The sequence below is a fragment of the Pinus tabuliformis genome, chromosome 6, assembly GCF_031772625.1.
Source record: "Pinus tabuliformis cultivar Carrire ecotype Pingquan chromosome 6, CPIR1, whole genome shotgun sequence".
In the NCBI taxonomy this organism is placed as follows: Eukaryota; Viridiplantae; Streptophyta; class Pinopsida; order Pinales; family Pinaceae; genus Pinus; species Pinus tabuliformis.
The window spans coordinates 1,713,802,167-1,713,824,530 of record NC_142292.1 but is presented as its reverse complement, the minus strand read 5'-3'; the positions used below and the strand labels follow the sequence as shown (position 1 = coordinate 1,713,824,530).

Sequence of the window (22,364 nt, the reverse complement as noted above, 5' to 3'; positions counted from 1 at the left end):
CCGGGCTTCCAGAGTGTTTTTCCAACTAGGGCTCCCAGGACTAGTAAGTCAACCCACCAATGGCTTTTAGAGCATTTTTCCAACCAAGGATTCTAAGACTAGTAACTTAACCCAAGTTGTTATAGGGCTACGAGAGTGTTTGTTGAGCCAAGGCTCTAGGAATAATAACTCCTAGAGCCTTATTGCTAAGTTTTATTTCTCCTTGGATGATAAATTTTCCTCTAGAAAGTGCATTGGACTACCGTGATCTATCCTAAATTTAAAGTACCTCCTTATGAGATATTATCTACATTTTTTATTACATGTAAAATTTCTTCCATTGTTTTTTCCATCAAGTATTTTCCTTGAATTGCTCACTTTCAAAAGAAAAGCGTACCTCTTCTTTTGTTAATACTAGTACAATTTCTTCTCTTGATGCATCACATTCTATTATGAATGTTTTACCAAAATCATGTGTTTCCCAAATTGGTGTAGAAGGCAGAATCCTTTAAGACGGAGAATACCAAAGTAGCCTCACAAACACACAAATGATTTTTCATCAAGACAGGTATGAGTGGGTCCAGAATGCAGGCATAATATCTTTTTAAAATTCAATAATATCTCGTGAGTCAAAAAAATCCTCTAAATCTCTTTATGTTACCAATAAATACCATTTTGCAATAACTTGGATCTTCCACCTTAACTCCTTCCTTTGAAACAATATGACCCAAATACTCTACTACTTATTTCCCAAACCCTATTTATGATATTTTTACATAAAATTGATTGTTCTTAAGAATTTGTAGAACTTTGTCGACATGCTTAATATTTCTTCCCTTTAAGAAAACCAACATAAAATTTCTAAGAAAGGGTTGCAAAAAATTGTTCACAAGGCTTTGAAAAGCAGAAGGATCATATAGTCAAACCAAATTGCATGACCAAGAATTCATTGCACATCATGTGTTCTAAAAACAATCTTTAGAATGTCTTCATTTCTTAATTTGATTTGGTGGTATCTGAATTCAAGATCAAGCTTTGTATAATCATCCACTTCGTAAAGCTCATTTAATAGCTCAATAATGATGAAATATATTGAAACCAATGCCTCTTAAGTCATTCAAGCTTACTAAGGAAACTATGACCGTTGAGGTAGATGTGAGATTTTTCTTTGACCTCCAAGGTGCAAGACTCATTTGAGGAACTAGATACTAGAATCCCAATTTTTGTAGATTGTTTCATCACAAATGTTCCATTAACTACATCATTCATACCAATGTGCAATATTTGGTTTGAGGATAAGCCAAATATTCAGGGATATTGGCACAAGGAGAATATTGAAGTTTTGAAAGTCTTAACAAGTCAAAATAGATGCATAAAGGAAAGGGATGTTTCACTAAGTGAAGAAAATACACTCCACAAAGACATATTGCATAGGACTGTACACAATTGAGTAGGATATGCTCTGCAGGCATATGATGTAGCATGAATACCTGTAATGAATTGTAAATCAATTGTATTGATCTTGTAACCAAATTATAGGTAGGTTAGTGTGATCCCCACATAATGCACACTTAGAGATAGAAGAGGCATATCATTTTGCAAGAGATTATTTTTTCATTGTAGAGTTCTTTCAATGTTGCAAAGCTATATAAGTATTTTAATAGAGGTTAGACTTGTTAGCTATTTTTAATATATAGATCTTATTTTGAGAGGAATTAATAAGAGATATATTTATTTTAAAATTTATAAGTCCTTTTTGTCATATTGAGTGGATTTTTAAGGGTTTTTAAATGATATTGATATGAATGTTTAATTTTAATTGTGAACGTTTACTTTTGATTGAAAGGTACTCATTGTTGGCCTATTTTTTCTATCCAATATCTGGGTGCGTTGGCCCACCAAATCTAATGTTATAAAAATAAATAAAGAAGAGATATTTATTGACTAGTCCTCCATCTAATAAAGAGGAGATATTTATTGATGATTCCTCCATCATTGAGTAAGGAAAAAGAATTGGGTACTGTAAAGTACCTCCTTGAAGTCGAGTATCTTCACGAGGATTTAAAATTGACACCCGTTTACCTTTTATCATTTTTTAGTCATAAAATACAACTTTTTTGTAAAATAAACACATCATTGTTGACTAGCTAGTTATTTCGAAAAATGTCAAAGTGGCAGGTATATAAAAAAATAGAAGTTTCAATATATATATATATATATGTATATATATATATATATATATATATATATATATATATATATATATATATATATATATATATATATATATATATATATATAGATATTAATGAGGGTAGTACAATTAGGACAACGATCTAAACGAGCTATCCAGAGGAATCCTTACAAAGTCATGAACAAATAAAACAAATGCCTAAGACTTTGGTTGGCCATATAGCTACAATGATGCATAAAACTCAAACCTAAATCCCAATACCCAGTACAAGATGGCATCACACATAAATGCATGAATAAATTTTAGTCACAACTAACCATTGCCTATTCGCGATGCCAAAAAAATGTACGTCAATAGGTCCTCACAAGTCCCAAGATGGATTCAACAACAATTTCTTAACCTTTCCTTTTTGCTTTAAATGAATCATAGTAGTATTTTCTACATATTTGGAATTTTAATATCACTGACCTATCTTCACACACGAGAAATCCTCGAATGTATTTGCAAATGGTCAGGGATTTCTTTGGGGCAAGCTAATTTAGCTGAAAAGTATTTCCCAGGAAATTAGAAAGCCACCTAGAAATGTAATTATTCCAACATAGATAGATGAAGATGACGCTTTTTCATCATTTGTATGGGACTATGGCTTCTGCATGTGCGAGAGGGCACCACAGTAAAGAGCATTGCTAGGAAGAGGCAACTTCGTTTTGTTGTTTATCTCTAGATTCACAACCACTACATATGTTTCCTAACCCAAATATAGGTATCTATATTTTTGGCTTGGATATTCCACATGCCAACATTATCTAGAGATACTAGAATTGTTGTCCAGACATTGGAACGAGAAACTCCATCCCCTTTGTTGTAAGTTCCTCTGCCATCTTCGATCCAATCTCCATATTCCACCCCAAAAACAGAAAAGGCATAGCCATCCATGTGATAATTTCTCACAGCTGTATCATTATTCTGTAGAATGATTTCCATGAATCCTCTATAGTTTCCATTAATTATCGACATGTCAACATTTCGTGTCCTATTCAATTGCTTCTCTGGTAAACCACGTTTGAAGACTCTAGATACGTTAAAACAATCAGCAAGCTTGAGTGGAGTTGCAAGAGCCTGGTAATAAATCCCATTCAAAGTGAAACAAAGTATCCCATTGATAAATTATGGTGGCTTGTTTTTCAACACAAAGACCTGAGTGACATTAATATGTCCATATTTGAACAACCCTTTTGGATTAGGCCTAACAACCCTAACATATACATTTCTCTTGATAGATATCGCTTAGTTCATAGACAAGTACTTGTCATAATAATCATCCAGACCATATGGAAGAGGCCCTTTTGCCTTACCTTTAGAATTGGAATAATGCAAGGTCATCGTACCTGTGAAATTGGACCAAATAGTTTTATTAACAATGCGAGCACTTGCTACCATCTAATAATCAATGCTTTCATTTTGGTCCATCATCACCAGGAAGGAGTAAGACTGACCAACATGAATATCCAAGTTCGTGTAATTTTGTTGTGATGTATAGGACCCTTCTATCTCCGCAAGCAAGGAATTATGATTCTGGATTCCAAAGTTCAAAGAAGTTGAAATCCCAACATTGGGTACCCTCAGGTGAGAGCTTTTCTCAGGCTAAACATTGAATGTCTCGTACTCAATACCAATAGGGATTGAATTATTGTAATGATAGGGCCCTTTCCCATTAAAATCACTCCATTAGGCATTCCAAGATCCTTGCTACCATCAAGGGATGCTCACAGATCTTTGTGACTCCTTGTATACCAGTCACCAAAAAATATTGTGAAATCTCCATGAGGAGTTCCAAATGGCACTGGGCGATTGTTCACAATAACTCCTCCAAACCCTCATACTTCTCTATGAAAGTGAAGGTAAGGGAAGTAAAAGAAGCTACCAATTTGATATTTGGCCTAAAAATTATAGGTTTAGTTCCATCCTACCAGAATAGGACAACTAGTTCCAAATACAACATCTTCCCAAAAATTTCTATGATTTTGCAAACCATTCTAGGTGATCAGAGGTGGCCCATCTAGATTTTTCAAAACATTCAATACCACATTTCAATTGGTTATAAAGTTGACCAAGGTTCCAAGATACTGCCCATTAATCCCAATCACCTATTGCTTCACACCTAGAGGGGCTTCAGTGTAAGAAACATTCAATTCATAAAAAAAATTAGGTCTCCATAGTAGGCCTCTCTGAAGAAAACACAAACAAACACAAGGAACAAAAATCTTTTGTACTCCCCCATGGTAGTTATTTTCTTTTGTGAACAAGCTTTCTTCTACAGAAATGTAAGCTTCGGCATATGATAACAACCCTTCAGAACCCCAAACTTACATTTTATGAAATGGGTGTGAAGAAAACAACACGACTTTTTTGGAAAGCTCTTCCAGGTATTCAAGACCACTTTGCATGCATTTTATGAGCTATTTACGCAGAGAATGCACATGTTGACAAAACATGACAGCTATTGGTCACCTATAGCAGTCATTGATGTTCTTCGAAGTTGGTCACCAGCGACTGGTGGTTGTCATCACAAAAAGATAGATACCTAACTTCCCACCCCGCACAACACTACAGAGAGATGAGACGGAGATTCCACATGTCAGAAAGAGATAAGTGCAACGAGGATGAAAACTATGCTCGCTGATTCGCTGCAATGAACAGTGTCTGGAAGTAAAAAGCCCACATAGAGAACACCTTCAACGTAATTAAAATAGAGATAAGGGCTAGTTTCATTACTTGAACTATTCAAGAAACATGCGATAGAAAGCTATAAGAAAGATGTTGAGTGTATTCTAACAAATTATTAAAATTTTTGGTTTAAATTAGTTATAGGGTTTTCTTCAAATTTTGTGGTTGAGTTGCAAAAGATGAATATTTTAAGGATATTGAATTTATTTTTGTATTTAAAGGAACGTTGAAAGCTCAAGAAGATAAGAACAGAGAACATGGGGGAAAATTGAAGTGTCGGTCATGGAAAAATCCATATCATGATAAGAATGCTCGTGATTATCTTTGGTTCTATGGTCACAAATCTCATCTATATTGTTGTTTCATTCAGAGACAATAATTTACTGGCTATTAGTGCCACTTTCTATTGTACTTTTGGGCACATTACTCTCAATTTTTTGATGAATCTCTCTTTTCCAAAGTAGGAGAAAAATGGGATATTATTCATAAGGGCATCCTAAAATTGACAAATATTTTCAAAACAGGATGAGTTTCTTGTGACAGAGTACATAAAAATTCAAACAACTGTCTATAAAATGTGCAACCAAAGGCCTCTTCATTTGTAAGCACAACAACTCTATGCCAAGTATAGGATTTCGTTGGAAGATTACGTTGCTCACACAATATTGCAAATTTGTATTATTTCCCATCCCCTATCACTGTTGATGCAACTATTTCATGCATGTTTATTTTCCCAAGCGAGAGAAGGAGAAAGTTCAAACAAGGTTCATCCAATGAAGAGATATGTTCAAGCGAGGCTCCAACTAGCATGGGCACATAATTTTTTGAAATTTAGATATCTTAATTATGCCACACCAAATTGCGTATGTAAGAAATCAATTCCATCTTTCAACATATTGATTTCATTTAGAATGGATAGATAGAGAATAATAATTGTTCAAAATTGTAGAAAGTGAAGGCATGTCACTGTTCTTGCAAATAATAGACTAAAAGGTGAATTATGTTTAGGAAATTCAAAATTTGTAGCAATCATATCAATATGGACAATTATCATGTATGAACAATGAGCAAATGTTTGCAATTTTTCTTACTATAGTTTTCTATTTTTTCAAGCGACACAAAATTGAACCATCTTGTTATTATCAAAACATTTTGTCATATTTTCTTTTGATGTGGATAAATATCAAATTCAGTATTGAATTTTCTAATCACAAATTTTTTAAATTCTCCCATAGAGGCCCCTACCTCTATAGTGGCTAGATGGAGACCCCTCTTAATTAGAAAATAAGGTTATTGTAAGGTGGGTCATTTATGCACTTTAAACACCTATAGGATCTATGCATTATTTTCAATTTCATGGCAAGTGGAAAATTACATTCATTCATGGTGAAAATTACATTCTTTATATGCCATGAATACCACTCAATAGACCATCCAAAGATAATTGTGCCATGAGTCAGCGAAGTTTGAGAGTTTCCTCTGACTTTGGAGTGGTCCTTCATGTAACACCATATTGAAGAAGCCACCTTGCCTTCTCTCTCCACTTGCATTAATAATTGTTAGCAACAGTTCAAGAAAATTAGAAGAATAGAAGGACATGGATTATATATTGGACTATAAGAGATTAGTTACCTTGCCTTGTAAGTTTTGGTATCATTCACCAAACATCTTTTCAAGCTTGCTAAACATGCAATTTTGGAACAACAATCAATTTGGGAGAGTATGTTATTTTCTCTTTGCTGAAAATATTAAATAAATTACAAAACCAAATTGAAGGAATAGAAAATCTAAAAACTCGTTGTGATACAGAAACACTATAAAATACTTCATATATTACTTCATTCCCATCTTGGGTACAAGAAAGAATCGAAGATGTTGATAATACTTAAAAAAAAAAAAAACTCATAATGGCATACTCATATCAATACTTATTATCAATGAAGAATCTGATGTTTTGGAGTAATAATGACATTAACTAAAATTTAATAGTTGGAAACAAAATGATAAAACCAAAAGAAAAATCTACATCCAAACAATAGGGATGTTATTTAGATTCTAAAATTGTAAGACCACGGTTGTTGGAGTAACTGCCTCAACTAGTTATATAGTATACATGTTGGATTTATTTGTTTGGGGGAAGCTTCTTTTGTTTGTCATGTTGTTTTAAATATATGAATAAAATAATGATTATATTTTATATTCTTAAAGAAATTCTATAAAATTATTGACACCTAATCCTAAGGGATTGGGAATTTCAAATAAATATTGTAAATAAGAAAATAAGGAAGCACTGGAAGATGAAGAGACATTAGAAGATGAATCCCAATGTTATCCCTCTCATTTTATATATTTTTGATTTCTCTTAATGAAATGCATATTCATGGAGTTACCCAATTCCTGGCCTAACATGGTATCAGAGCCAACTCCTCAACTTTTGATTCCCTTTATATCCATGTAACTCTTATTTTCTCTATTACAGTTTGTCCCTCTGTTCTTTGTCATATTCCATGCAAGATTCTATGCATTCAAGTCACTTGGAAATGCGTTGAACATCCACCGTGAGTGTTGGTTTTTGGTTCTATTATGCATTAAAGACCACCTATAACGCAATCTTTTCTCTCTCTCAGTGAGTTGAGTCACTCCCTTTTATTTCTTAGCTAAGAGACCACTATAGGAACAAACTTCCTTTGGAATAAAGGAATCAAATATTTCATCTCTTCTAAAAATCATGGTATGTATGAGTTGGAGATTACATTTCATGTTTGAGCAAGTTCCTTTTGCAGGATAAAAACCATGAATGTAATGTTGACCGTTGAAGATAGTATGCCTTGTTTTAAAGTTTGTGAATTCCCATATTTAAGCTATGCACTGCGCATTGGTTGTTTATATTGTGTAAATATTATTGCATTAATGGTATGTTGGAGGATGGTATTTGGCTCATATATAAGAAGAATGTGCGTTGAAATTCTTTGAAGATTGTGTGTTGCATGACTGTGCATACATATATTTGATTTTTGCATTTTTTTTGTGTTGAAGCCATTATATGCGTTCGTTAATAGTGTTGAATGACATTAAATTCCTTGCGACATTCTGTTGAATGCTGGATAAGTGCATTGACTTTTTTTTGAAAGATTGTAATATATAATATATGATGGGTATATATAAATCATATATTAAGGTGCGTTGATTTGGATAAAATACATATAGGTTATATATATTTGATGTATTTTAATTCATATATATTTTATGAATGGATGATTGCCTAAGTTGTATGGTTTATATATAAAAGTAATATCGATTTTATTGTAGAGACAATTCATATTTTTATGACTATTAAGGGTGCAATTCATAATTATATGATGCATTCACTCATCTCCACAGTGGGAGTAGTTCTCACTAGCAAAGAGAAGTCCCGTGAGTGGTGTAGAAAGAGAAAACACAAATTGATTTTCAATGAGTTCTGGAAATGAGTTTGTGGAGGAGAAGGAGGAAATCCTCCTAATAAGCCCATGTCTGACAAGAAGCTTTCGATATGGTAGAACAAGAAAAACAAGGCCTATGCATTGATTGTAACATCAATCAGTGAAGAGGTGAGTCATCATATTATTCCATTTACATATGTTTTCGGTGCTTTAAAGAAGCTAGAAGTACAATTAATGATAAAACTATTTAATTTAGAATTGAAGGATGATGATCCTCTTTCCTTAGCCTCTAAAGTAACAGCCATTATGCACGACATAGAAGCCACTAGTGTCAAAATGAATTTTCCTCTCACATGTTTTGTCAAGGCATTGTATCCCACTTATTCCCATTATCTTCAGTCATTACAAGCTAGTGGAAACCTTTCAAAGATTTCTTTTAACTCTCTTGGTGTCAAAATGGATATTCCTCTCATAGATTTTTTCAAGGTGTTGTATTACAATTATTACCGTTATCTTGAGTCATTACAAGCTAGTGGAAAACCTTCAAAGATTTGTTTCAACTCTCTTGGTGTCAAAATAGATGCTCCTCTCACAACTTTTGTCAAGGCATGGTATCCCACTTATTTCCATTAATTCATTACAAGCTAGTGGAAAAATTTCAAATATTTATTTTGACTTTCAAATTATTTTGGGAAGAAGAATATAACTACTTAGGCTCCTAGAGAATTTTTTTTTCTTGCACAAAAATATAATGGTTGAGCACAAGATTCTTCTAGAGGAAGAGGTGGCAGAAGAGGACAAGGAAGGAAGAATAATAAAGGAAGAGGGCGTACATTTCCAAGGGGAATGTCCTGATATTCATTGCATACAATGTAATAGATGTGGACATGGTGCTTCTACATGTAAGCTCTCATGGGACATGATTAGACATGAAATACATGAAGAGAAAGGAAAATCATCAGATAAAGGGAAAGGTAAAGCACTTGAGTCCACTCATTATGTTATGGCACATTAAAACAATGGAGTAATTGAAGACTTATTTAATGCTTCAGTTGCTTCATGGAAAGGTGTTTGGTTGCAAGATTCAACAACAGCTTGCCACATGACCTTTAGAAGAGCTTTCTTTGAAGAATTCGATGACAATGTTGATGGAGTAGTCTACTTTGTAGATAAGTAAAAAATAAATCCATCAGGGTTTAGCACCATCAAACCCAAACTGTTTGGTGTTGCAGACTTTCTTCTACATGATGTTCTCAACCTCTCGAAGTTGAGCGGAAACTTGTTTTCCTTATTTCACATCCACTAGCAAGAACACTCCATTTACATTTTTTGATGAAAAGGTTGAGCTTAGAAAAGCATCATCCAACTCACTAGTGAGGACTGGGATAAAAGAAGAAATGGCTCTAAATCTACAAGGAACCTTTGCTCGTGTAGATAACTTTTCATACCGTTTCACTATGATGAAGGTACACTTTGATAAAGTCTTTTATGTCATGCTAGATTTTGACATTTGAACTATGAAAACCTTCATTTGTTGAAGCAAAATGGTGTTACTAGCTTTCCAACTATTTCGAGGAAACCTAAGCAATCTTATACTTGTATATTAGGAAAGCACAACAAACAATTTTTTCATGATTTTCATTTCAGAGCACATAGAAAGATTGAACTCATTCATTTTATTTGTGCAACACAATTAATTTTCCTTCTTAACCTGGTAATAAATACATGATGACATTTATTGATGACTACACCAGAATGCGTTGGGTATATCTATTGAAGAACAAATCTGGAGCTTCTAAAAGATTCAATAATTTCCATGCATGGATTAAAAATGATATACAATCTCATATTGGATATATTCGTACTGATAATGGAAAATAATATACTACAAATGGATTTGAAAAATATCTTCGCCAACATGGGCTCAAACATCAAACAAAAGTTCCTTATAATCCTCAATAAAATGGTGTAGTTGAAAGAATGAACATGACAATCTTAAATATGGTACGTTCAATGATGTTTTTTAATAATGTTAAGATGATATTTTGGGATGATGTATTTTTATGTGTTGTGTGTATAAAGAATAGGTGTCCATCCCATGATCTAAAAAAAAAGACTCCCTATGTAATGTGGTATGGCCACATATCTTCGGTGAGGCATCTTAGGGTTTTTGGTTCCACCTATCATGCTTGCATAACCAAGGAAAAATGAAACGAACTCAGTGCAAGGAGATGAAAATGTATCTTTTTATGGTACTCAGACACCTCCAAAGCATACTGTCTCTATGATGAAGTAAATAATAAGTTTATAATATGCAGAGATGTGATCTTTCTTGAATATTCCAAGATTGACAATGTTGTCAAGAGTCAAATTGATCGCTTAGACATATTGGTGCATGTAAAGCATTTTCAAGAATTCTATATTGAAGGGGGGACCTGTATACTGGATCAATCTGTGAAGTCTCCTTTTGAAGCACTCTCTCCCCCTCATGAAGCTCTAGCCACTAATTAAGAAGACACTTTGAGTGATTGTGAATTATATATTGAAGGGGGGACCTCTGTACTGGATCAATTTGTGAAGTCTCCTTTTGAGGCACTCTCTCCCCCTCAATTGAGAAACCTACACCATCTCAGAAATGTTCTCCTGTTAGGCCATGAGGTAACTCCAAAAAGTAAAATGTGTTTTTCACTAAGAGAAAATATGGATATATACAAGGAGAAGGAGACTATTGGGTTTCGTATCCATATGTCTCTTCATCTACCAATTTCTTTTATTTTTTCTATTTACAATATGTACATGGATTTTCCTAATCCCAAAGATTAGGTGTCAACACCCTCCCCCCCTTAATCTGAAGGGATGTTTATGAGTTGAAGAATTATTCTCATTCTTCCAATTTTTCCTTTCCAAGCACATTGGTGAAGATTTTTGTTATATGCTCATTTGTGGAACAATGTCACATGTGGATTGTCTTGGCCTAAACATGATGTTGGATCAAATGATACTTTGTATTGATGTGTTTGGTTCAATCATGAAACTTTGTGTTCTTGTCCAACTTTATTGCATAAGTTTTCTCAATCAAAAGAAGAGTTGAGTGCACTTGTTTATCCTATAAATCTTCTAGAATTTTCTGAAGCCACACAATTTTCGTTGTTGCTTGTGTTGTTGCCACATATTCTACCTCATTTGTGGAATTTGCTGGAACTGATTGTTTGTGTGACCTCTAGGAGATGTCTCATGACCAAAGACTCATAACATAACCTGAAGTAGATACTATAGTTTATTTATCTCCATCGAAATCTGAATCAGAGTATCCAATCAAGCTAAATTCACCAACTTGTGTATACTTGAGTCCAAAGTCTTAAGTTCCCTTCAAGTAATTTAGAAGTTTTTGATAGTTAGATCCAACCAGAACCACTGCAACAAATAATATATATATATATATATATATATATATATATATATCAGAAGGTAGGCATTAAAGATAAAACCCTAAAGAACCATTATAGTCAATATTGTGACAAGCTTCAAAAGGAAGCATGCCTTATCTCTCATAGAAGGTGTTACCTCTGCAACTTTGTTTTTCGACACTCTACACTTATAACATGACCAAAACTTGTGACGAAGCCTGCCTTAAGTTTTTTCACTTGTATGTGTCAATCTAGGGTTACATAACCCTTGTTATCCCCAAGTGTGCACAAAGGGAAATCCCCAAGAGACAGACCCCAGGATTTCTATGTGAAACACTAACCTTAGCTCTGTAAAGTATTGGCCCCAATCTCCTTTGTCCTCGACATGCTGGCTTGGGATTACGACATCCTAGGTTGTTCCAATGCACGTATAAGAGATGCACCTGGAAGACAAACTCTGAGATTTCTCTGTTAATTGTTGGGGTTGACTCTGTCAACTGATCATCCTAGCTCATGTTAAAATATGTTCATGTCTCGACCTCTAGGACGAGTCAACTTAGAGCAACATGTGCTCCATGAAATCTCAACCTCCTCTTAATTAGTTGGGCTCACACGTCAGCTCAATCCCATTCAACTCGACTTATATCTAAAACAACCATAGTTTTTTTCCTTTGCATGCTTCAATTGTTTTTGTAATGGAAGGTGAGGAGGTTATGAGGTGGTTATGAGTTGGCTTGGTGGTAGAGTTGAGATAATAGAGGCTGAAAGCCTTGAATGCATTATTATTCAGTGAATAAGAGTGGGTGTTCTCTCTAAGTCTCCAAATAAAGAAAATGATATAGGTGTTAATGTATCAATTAATACTTTGACTTTAATTAGAATAAGTTTCAAAATTTAGTTTTATGTCTATTGATATTTTTTTAATCAAATGGTTTTCTAAGAAAAATTGATATATTTTGTTTTTATTTATTATAAATAAAATAAATAAAAATATTATCATGTCTTAATGGGGTACATTAAAGGTAAGTGATTAAAGTAAACTATTTCCATTATAAACATTATCATAGTTAATCGGGCACATTATGTGTAGGTGTTTATTTTTATTTAATGTGTCAATGCTTTTTGGTTATATGAAGAATTATCAATATTATTGATCGTTTTTAATTTTCATACGTATGATTTGTTATGTCGAATTGTAAAGGTTGATACTTGCACATTGGTATGTATAAGTTGTTGAAGTGTATATATGCAATAATGAAGTATGCATCTTATATATACTTGAGTATAAATCCACAAAAATAATTTGACGTGTTAAATATTTTCATAAATAAATAATATTTCCCAATCATATTGAACAAAAAATTTGGGTTCCTTATATGGAGACGTTGCTTGAAAGAAGTTGAAGGCTAAGAAAGGAGGGAAATTACCACTTCAATAAATATGATGATGTCAAGAGATAAAACTATAGAATTCAATGAAGGATGGGATATTATTGAAAATGGAATCCTAAAGTTGATATATATTTTGAAAGAAAAATTAAAAGACAAGTTTCTTGTAACATAGTATATGAACATTTATACAACTGTCTATAAAATGTGCACCCAAAGGCCTCCTTACATGTATGCACAACAACTCTATGACAAGTACAAGATTTATTTGGAAGAATATGTGGTTTTCACAATATTACCAGCTTTGGGTAAAGTACATGAGAGGTCATGTTGAAAGAGCTTGAGAAATGTTGGGATATCGCAAGGTGATGGTTAGACTCATCTCAAATATGTTCTCTTATTTGGATATTTACTTCATGGGGGAAAGATCCCTCATTTCACTAGTAAAATATGGAGTGATTTGTGTCTAAGAGTTTTTCTATCATTGTATCAATATTAAAAATCTCCTTGCAATCTCTCATTTCAATCTCCTTTCAATATTATCAAGAATTCTCTCTTGCGATCTTTGTTTCACTTATTCACAGATCTCTTGCATGGCTATAAGAAAATATTCTCCTGTTGCACTCCTTTTCCCTACTCTTCCCAAGTTTATGAGTTCCTGCACTCATCTTAGATGCATTCCATGCATAATCCGATTAGGACTTTGATCAATACTTATATTTGGAGGATCATTATATGAAAATTCAACCTGGGAAGGTAGTTGATCCCACTACTTTGGATGATCTCCAACCGAGATTCTCAAGATATTCCCCAAATTTATATTAACTACTTCAATCTACGCAGGTTGATAAGTTGAACTAAATTTCAAATCAATTCCAAGATTCTCCATAAATACCTCCATGAATGTCCCAAAAATATGGTATCTTTATTTGAAACAATGTTCTTATGTACTCCATGTAATTTCATTACTTCTCTAATGGAAAAATTAGCAATATGGGTAGCATCACTAGTTTTAAGACAAGGAATGAAATGGGATATTTTTGTAAATATATCCACTACAACAAAGATTGCATGATTAATCTTCTGAGTTTTTGGCAAATTCAGTACAAAATCCATCCTTGCTGAATCCCATGGTCTCTCTGGAATTGGTAATGGTGTATACAATCTTGTATTCTTGCTCCTTCCTTTTACATGTTAGAAAATTCTACAACTACTTACAAATTTTTTCACATCAATCCTCATCTTCAACTAATAGTTTAAGTGATGCAACTTCTCATAAGTCTTTCAATGTCCAAAGTGTCTTGCAAGACCTTCACTATGCTTTTCTTTGATTAACTTATCCCTCATAGAACATTTTGGAACATAAAGTTGATTGTTTTTTAACAATTATAATTTTTGTAGCATGTAATCAAGACACATACTTCTATCTTGGATTGTTGGGTTTTTAAAAGCCTTGTAAGCCTCCTTAAAATCTGCATCTTCCTCATACAACTTCTTCATGAAGTCAAACCCCATGATTTGTACCTGGATTTCCCGCATAATCAAATTCCTCCTGCTCAATGCATCAACAATTTTATTACCTTGTCCACTAATATGCTTCAAAACGGAAGTGAAACTATGGAGATATTCAATCCACTTGACATTATTTTGAATCAATTTAGGTTGTTGCATACTGTGTTGTAGGGCATGATTGTTTGCATAGAAAAAAAATTATTTAGGTATTAAATTAATGCCTCCATTTTTTTAAATATTGTACCACAACATAAAACTCATCGTAATAAGTATACTTCCTCCTTGCTTCATTCAACTTCTCACTGAAATATGCTTTGGGCTTATCCTCTTGAGTTAACACAACCAATTTGTTCTCCACTAGCTTCACACTTCACTTGGAAAGGCTTATTGAAATATGGTAAAATCAACACAGGTTGTTCTATGATATTCTTCTTTAATAGTTGGAAATCCTTTTTCGCTTCAACAGTCCTATGGAATGGTTATTTATCTTTCTTTATAGTGTCCATAATTGGAGCACTAATCCTACTAGAATATATGATGAACTTCCTGTAAAACTAGACAAACCATGAAAAATTCTAACTTCAAATACAATTTTAGGAGATGTTCAATCAACAATAGCTCTTACCTTATCAGGATCCATCTTCAAACCATCCTTGGATATGAAAAAGCACAAACATACAAGCTCTGTCTTTAGGAATGAACATTTTCTGAAATTGATAAGCAATTTCTCTTTCTACAACTTCTCTAACACATACGTGAAATATCTCAAGTTCTCTTCTTTGGACTCGCTATAACCCAAGATGTCATCTAGATACACAATTACAAATTTCGCTATGAACTCCTTTAACACCTCATTCATAAATCTCATAAAGGTACTAGGTGCGTTTGACAAACATAATGGCATGAACATCCGTTCATACAACCCATCATTGGTTTTAAAGGTTGCCTTCCACTCATATTCCTCTCTAATATTAATAAGATGGTACCCATTCTTCAAATCAATCTCAGAGAAACAACTACTACCACTCAAACAATCCAATAAATCATCTATGCCTGGTAAAGAAAAACTATAGCTAATTGTGACCTTGTTCAATTGATCCAGACTTTTTCAATAACACAACAAAATATAGATATAAACATAAACACAAAGATGTAGCAGAAATAAAACTTTTTTCATTAATATCAAACAATTGAAATATGCTTACATACAAAATGGAAATAAACTAGCTCGATTGATGGTAGCTTATCTCTAAGAAGAGATGTGACAGATACATACCTCTAAATTGTGTTACAATGAGGCTTGAATGCCTATTTGTTATTGGGAAACAATGGAAACCCCTTAACATCCAAAAACATAACCCTACAAGATAAAGCACAAACATTATGGGCCTCGTTGGGGTAAATTGCGACATCAACTTCCCTGGGTCGTAACATTGGCATACGATCTTCATTTGATGCACACGATACCTCATTAGAAATATATTTCCGAGGAGTATAACTTTTGAATGAAAATGTCAATCAAAATATAATATTTTCCCATTTTCCAAAAAAATGTCGTTTAGGCCCTCAAAATGGCTGCAGAAGTTCAGGACCTGAAAAGCTGCAAAAAATAGTAATTTGTACTACAATTATGAAAACTAAAAGAAATAATGGTACAATAGTGGGGTTCCAAGTGGAATAGGAATGTGGCCACCAATATCAACCTGGATCTGTCCTCCCACTCAGGAAGAAATGGACTCCATTGTGTTGAGTGCCTCCATGAGATTGGGAAACTTCTGTTGAACATTATCCCTGTTGAGCCACTTGCCTTGGTGTAGGAGTTGGCGAGCTTCAACAACCTGATACAGTTGTATCTTCTATGAGTGAGTGTTCTTGATCTACGTGTCTATGATTTGATCAGTTGTGGCTTGTGCCATGTAGTATGGATTTAGCTCTATTGGTGTGAGTTGTTCTACAATGTCTAATGTGTCTAATAATGGTGGAATGTATGGCCGAGGTCAATCCACATTGAACACTGGGTGTAAGCCAAAGAATGGGGGAATGCTGAGATGAAAATCATTTTCTCCCACAACCTTGGTAATGGTGTAAGGCCCATATCATAGTGGGTTGAGCTTCTGATGGGATCTGATAAGGCATTCTTTCTGCAAATGCAACCAAACTTTTTCACCAACCTGAAGCTTGTATGGCACCCAATGTTGATCATGTCATTGGTTATGCTTTCCATTGGACTTCTCCAAGATGTTGTGGACCTACTGGCAGATGTGCTTGATAAGTTCAACAAATCTGGTTTCTTTATCAGCCTCAGACAATACATGTGTGGATTTTGTTTATGTAGTTGCATGAAGCATGGCAACATCAATAAGAAATAATGGTTGAAATCCTAGATCGAGTTTAAAGGGATTTCGACCAGTCGAGCTATGGAGACCTCTGTTATAATTGTGCTTCACATAGGGAAGGTCCTAATCCTAGTTTTGTGGATGCTTGGAGTTATACATGTGGAGTATGTGCACTATCATCCTGTTGACGACCTCTGTTTGACCATCAATCTATGGATGGAATGTAATCGACTTGGTAAGATTGGTGTCCAATAGTGCCTAGAGGCTTGACCAAAATGTGCTCAGGAAATTTCTATCTCAATATGATATATTGGTCTACGGGATACCAAAATGTACTCACACTCATTCAAATAAGAGTTTGGTAGTGTCCATTAATATGATAATCTTCTTGCATTGTACCAATATAGCCATCTTAGAAAATCTATCCATGAACACAAATACACAGTCATTACCATGCTTGGTAGAAGGGAGGCCATATAGATATTCCATGGAGATGGATTCCCAAGGTTGGTTGTGAGTAGGAAGAGGAGTGTACAGGCCTTGCTTCTTGATAGTTAGCTTGGTGATAATGCATGTAGTGGAGGATATGATATATTTCCCAACATCATGTCAGAGTTTTGTCCAATAAAAGTAATTTTATAGTACAACTACATTTTTCTCCACACCAAAGTGTCCTACGACCTGAGTGTATGCCAAATATGCTTACATACAAAATAAAAATAAGCTAGCTCGATTGATGGTAGCTTATCTCTGAGAAGATATGTGGCAGATACATACCTCTAAATTGTGTTACAATGAGGCTTGAAGGCCTATTTGTTATTGAGAAACAATGGAAACCCATAAACATCCAAAAACATAAACCTACAAGATAAAGCACAAACATTATGGGCCTCGTTGGGGTAAATTGCTACATCAACTTCCTAGGGTCGTAACATTGGCATACAATCTTCATTTGATGTGCACGATACCTCGTTAGAAATATATTTCCGAGAAGTATAACTTTTGAATGAAAATGTCAATCAAAATATAATATTTTCCCATTTTCCAAAAAAAATTCGTTTAGGCCCTCAAAATGGCTCCAGAAGTTTAGGACCTAATAAGTTGCAAAAAATAGTAAATTGTACTACAATTATGAAAACTAAAAGAAATAATGGTACAATAGTGGGGTTCCAAGAGGAATAGGAATGTGGCCACTAATATCGACCTGGATCTGTCCTCCCACTCAAGAAGAAATGGAATCCATTGTGTTGAGTGCCTCCATGAGATGGGGAAACTTCTGTTGAAAATTGTCCCTGTTGAGCCACTTGCCTTGGTGTAGGAGTTGGCGAGCTTCAACAACCCGATATAGTTGTATCTTCTATGAGCGAGTGTTCTTGATCTGCATGTCTATGATCTGATCAGTTGTGGCTTGTGCCATGTAGTATGGATTTAGCTCTATTGATGTGAGTTGTTCTACAATGTCTTATGTGTCCAATAATGGTGGAATGTATGGCTGAAGTCGATCCACATTGAACACTAGGTGTAAGCCAAGGAATGGCGGAATGCTGAGATGAAAAGAATTTTCTCCCACAACTTCGGTAATGGTGTAAGGCCCATATCATAGTGGGTTGAGCTTCCGATGGGATCCGATAAGGCATTCTTTCTGCAAATGCAACCAAACTTTTTCGCCAACCTGAAACTTGTATGGCACCCAATGTTCATCATGTCATTGGTTATGCTTGCCATTGGACTTCTACAAGATGTTGTGAACCTACTGGCGGATGTGCTCAATAAGTTCAACAAATCTGGTTTCTTTATCAGCCTCAAACAATACATGTGTGGATTTTGTTTATGTAGTTGCATGAAGCATGGCAACATCAATAAGAAATAATGGTTGAAATCCTAGACCGAGTTTAAAGGGATTTCGACCAGTCGAGCTATGGAGACCTCTGTTATAATTTTGCTTCACATAGGGAAGGTCCTAATCCTAGGTTTGTGGATGCTTGGAGTTATACATGTGGACTATGTGCACTATCATCCTGTTGACGACCTTTGGAGAAATAGATGATTTCGATGTGGAAACATCTAGTGAACATAATTGTGAAATTACACCTCTTTGTTCCTTTTTTAGAAGCTTTGTCATACCGTTAGAGCAGATTATCTTTCTCGATTTCCCTACAATACCCCTTAATTCAACTTCCTTTCCTTCCACAAAAAAATTTCATGAAAAGTTCTTGAAAATATAAAGCTATTGTACCCAAGGATTGTAGCCATTAGACTCCTAGTACAACATTAGCACCTACCATTAGAATGGAAAGAATTGGGCTAGTCAATACATATTCTGCCATGGATAGCTTGATATTATGGCACTTTCCAGAGCAATTTATTGTTCCTCCATTTGCAACCATTACTTGACACTCTGGTGCTGGATATAGGAAGCAATTCAATTCTTTTGCTACCTTATAATGAATAAAATAATGTACTTCCTGAATCAATCAACACTATTACCTTTTTATTCTTGATTTGTCCTTCTATTTTGATGGTTTGAGGAGTGGTAATTTTAGCCAATGCATTACAAGATATGGTCGGATTCATTTCTTCTTTATCTAGGCTTTGTTCCTGGAGTATATCCTCTTCTTTTGACCTTTCTTGCTCCTTTTCTTCTTCCTCTTCACAATCTATGTAGAATAATTTCTTCTCAGCACACTTATGACCTTTAGTGTATTTTCTATCACAACTGTAACAAAGCCCTTTTTCTCTTTTTTCTTCCAATTTTTGTGGTGTCAACCTTATAGGTTGTGGAAGACTAGGGGCAACAACACTTCCATATTTATAGTTGTGAGTGGTATGCTTCCTGGTTGCCATAATTTTGCTTTCCATTTTTATTGCTAACCTAAATGCCTTCTCTAATGAATCAGGTTCCCAAAGGCGAACATCATGTCGGATATTATCCTTTAAAGTCCCTATGAACACATAAATCCTATGCTCCTATGGAATATTTTTTACCCTTATGTTCAATTTTTGGAACTCCTCAATGTGCTCCATTATTGAACCCTTTTGTTTGAGACTTATCAATTGGCTAAAAAAAGTGTTTCTTTTTGTATCGTCATAATATGTTGCCAATTCTTCCGTAAAAATTGCCCAAGTGATAATTTTTTTACGAGAGCAAAGCCATTGATACCATACAAACTGATTTGGTTGCAAATATAAAGTTGCAATACGTACCTTTTGTGTGTTTTGCACATTATTGAGATCGAAAAATTGCTCCATCTATAATATCCATGTTGTGGGATCCTTGCCATCAAACTTCCTCATAACGATTTTTGGAATATGGTGGGTCTTTGATCCAACATTAGAGTCTATGAAATCAGGATTAACATTTCTTTTGTTCCCATCATGAGTTTCCTTTACTACCCTTTCACCATTAGCAAGTATTTCTTGTAGAAAATTTGTCAAATCTGTCTTCAAATCTTCCATGCTTGTCTTCAAATTTGTGTTCAAATCTATCTTCAAATTGTCCATATTAGCTTCCATGCCATTCATCTTAGCTTCCATGCCATTTATATTAGCTTCTGTTAGCTTTTTGAGAGTGACATTTGTTGCACTTGGTCTTGTAATTTTGAAATATCATGTAGTATTTCTTCTTCTTCTTCATGAGTCATGCTAGAGCTTTCAGGTTGCTTACTAGGTGTTTGCATTTTCTTTCCTCGGGGCATCAGTTACCCATAATAATGCTCTACTATGCCCTTTGAATTCCTTCAAAATAATTTTTCGAACCAAGCTTAAGCAAGAATTTAAAAAAATCTACACACCTTTTTTCACTTTGTAGGAGCTTGATATTGCCTCTGATGTATCTCTGTAATTTTGGATCATCCAGTTTTGAAATTGTGACCTGCAGTAGCCCTCTGTGTCCTCTTTCCAATGCCATCAATCTGATCCAAATTTGATTCTCCAAGGAAGAGTTATGCCAAATCTCCCACAGTGACCTGATTATAGACTATTTCAGTAGAGCGAACTTGTACAAAGTGCCACGTGTCCCTGTTTTTACCTTTGGCTCTCAAAAATATACACAAGAAACTACAGTCTGTCCTCTTCCTGTACCTTCTTATGAAATTTCAATCCAATGTTCAAATAGAAAGTTATGATGATTTTCCCCAGGTCACCTGTTTGGAATGTAATTCAAGAGTCTGCAAAAAGACCAAGTTCCTCAGATCATATCTCCACAAATATAGCGCAAAAATCTCTGAAATTCGGATCCGAGGTTTAGTGCAATTTCATATCAAATGGGTTTTGTTTTTCGCTTCTGAAATGTCGCAGAAAAAAAGTTATAGTGAAAATACCACAATGGCCTATTTGGAGCAGTGAAACCCTAGAATCCAAAAACTCTGATACCAAATGTTATGAAACCAGCTCACAAGAAGATAGAAAAGATAGATCAACGCCTTAGAATTTAGCGTCTTCGAGGGGATAACCTCCTTTACATTACACAAATGAATGATTCCTTGATGATTCAAATGACAAAACCTCCTTTCTATATATAGGAGTCTAAGGAGTCACAATATAACCTAGCCGACCTAACAATAATAATATAAAGCCACAAAAATAACAATAGAGGGATTTTGTGGGGCATAGTAATAACAATATGGGGACAATAGGGGCACAACGATATTAATAAGGGATACAACTACAATAGTAATGGGGTAATCACTAGTATTATAGGGACCTAACAACAATGGTGGGGGTCCAAGTGGAATAATTGGGTGGCCACGAATATCCACCTGGATAGTCAATTCTCTGGAATCTGTACATATGCGCCAACTTCCATTTTTCTTAGGACAACGTTGTTGGTATTTTACATGGGCTAAGTCTCTCTTTGATCAACCCTTTATTTAAAAACTCCTGCACTTGTTTTCTAATTTATTCATTGACTTTAGGGGTCCTTCTATATTCAACCTTATATGGTAGACTTTCTCCCAATATCAAGTGAATATGATGACTTATACTCCTCACAAGTGGCAACTCATTAGGCAAGTTAACCACTACGATATCGCTATACTCATTCAACATATTTTGAATCTTAAAAGGAAGATATATATATACATATATATATATATATATATATATATATATATATATATATATATATATATATATGTATATATATATATATATATACATATATATATATATATACATATATATATATATATATATATATATATATATATATATATATATATATATATATATATATATATATATATATATATATATATATATATATATATATATATATATATATATATATATATATATGTATATATATATATATATATATATATATATATATATATAAAGGTTGGCATTAAAGCTAAAACCCCAAATAACCATTGTAGCCAAGCTTGTAAGAAGCTTCCAAA

At 34.1% G+C, this 22,364-nt stretch overlaps 1 pseudogene; it reads right to left on the bottom strand.

The window, feature by feature from the left end:
• Positions 1-2,813: 2,813 nt before the first annotated feature.
• On the bottom strand, positions 2,814-15,269 carry LOC149265618 (monocopper oxidase-like protein SKU5 pseudogene; annotated as a pseudogene).
• Between the last annotated feature and the right edge of the window lie 7,095 nt (positions 15,270-22,364).